At 38.4% G+C, this 1,574-nt stretch overlaps 1 protein-coding gene across 1 annotated transcript in view; it reads left to right on the top strand.

The window, feature by feature from the left end:
• TLL1 (tolloid-like 1) overlaps positions 1 to 1,574 on the top strand; it is a 390,737-nt gene that overhangs the window by 274,657 nt on the left and 114,506 nt on the right. The window lies entirely within an intron of this gene.

Here is a 1,574-nt window from a genome sequence, read left to right as displayed (position 1 = left end):
ATAGCAGAGAAACACTGTCAGATATAGTGCCAGAAAATGAACCCCTAAGGTTGGAATGCATTCAAAATGCGACTGGGGAGGAGCTGCCTCCTCAAAGTAGAGTTGACCGTGATGACGTGAATGTAGTAAAGCCCATGGGAGAAAAACCCACGAGATCTTCATTTGCAGATGGGGCACAGCTCAGAATAAGGAGAAAGAGCTGTAAACATCCACTGAAAATAGGAACATGGAATGTACGAAGTATGAATCAGGGAAAATTGAAAGTTGTCAAAAATGAAATGGAACGCATAAATATCAATATCGTAGGCATTAGTGGGCTGAAATGGACTGGTATTGGCCATTTTGAATCTGATGACCACATGGTTTACTATGCTGAAAATGACTAATTAAAGAGGAATAGTGTTGCAATCATTGTCAAAAAGAACATATCCAGATCAGTCATGAGGTACAACACTGTCTGTAATAGGATAATATCCATGTGCCTACAGGGAAGCCCAGTTAATACCACTATTATTCAAATTTACGCATCAAACGCTAAAGCCAGTAAGGATGAAATAGAAGAATTCTACCAACTTCTTCAATCTGAAATTGATCAAACATGCAATCAAGATGTTTTGCTCACTAGTGGTGATTGGAATGCAAGGGTTGGGAGCAAAGAAGAAGGATCAGTTGGAAACTATGGCCTTGGTGATAGAAATGATGCTGGAGAATGCATGATAGAATCCTGCAAAATCAATGATTTGTTCATTTCAAATACCTTCTTTAGACAGTGTAAGAGACGACTATACCCATGGACCTAACCAGATGGAATACATAGAAATCAAACTGAATACATCTTCAGAAAGAGATGATAGAAAAGCTCCATATCACCAGTTAAAACAAGGCCAGTGTCAGACTGTAGAACAGACCATCAATTACTCATATGCAAATTCAAATTGAAGATGAAGAAAATGAAAACAAGTCCATGAGAGCCAAAATATGAACTTGAATATATCCCACCTGAATTTAGAAATCATCTGAAGAACAGATTTGATAAACACTAAAGGCCGAAGAGCAGAAGAGTTGTGGGATGACATTAAGAACATCATACATGCCGAAAGCAAAAAGTCATTAAGAAGACAAGTAAGAAGGAAAATGTCAAAATGGATGTCAGAAGAGACACTGAAACTTGCTCTCCAGCATAGAGATGCTAAAGCAAATGGAAGAAATGAGCAGGTCCAAGATCTGAACAAAATATTTCAAATGTCAGCTCGAGAAGATAAGGCCAAGTATTACAGCAAAATGTGTAAAGATCTGGAGTCAGAAACCAAAAAGGAAGAACATGCTCAGCATTTCTCAAGCTGGGGGAACTAGATAAAAATTTTAAGCCTCAACTTTCACTATTGAAGGATTCTCTGGGCAAACTATTGAATGATGCACAAACCCTCAAAAGAAGATGAAAGGAATACACAGAGTCACTGTTCCAAAAGAAAATGGTTAATGTTCAGGTTTTTCGAGCGGTAGCATATGATCAAGGGCAATGATACTTAGGGAGGAAGTCCAAGGTGCATTGAGGGAATTGGCAAAGAACAAGG

Source organism: Chrysochloris asiatica, unplaced genomic scaffold (genome assembly GCF_000296735.1).
Source record: "Chrysochloris asiatica unplaced genomic scaffold, ChrAsi1.0 scaffold00066, whole genome shotgun sequence".
Lineage (NCBI taxonomy): Eukaryota > Metazoa > Chordata > Mammalia > Afrosoricida > Chrysochloridae > Chrysochloris > Chrysochloris asiatica.
The sequence above is the reverse complement of the archived record's forward strand: the minus strand, read 5'-3'. Positions and strand labels throughout refer to the sequence as shown.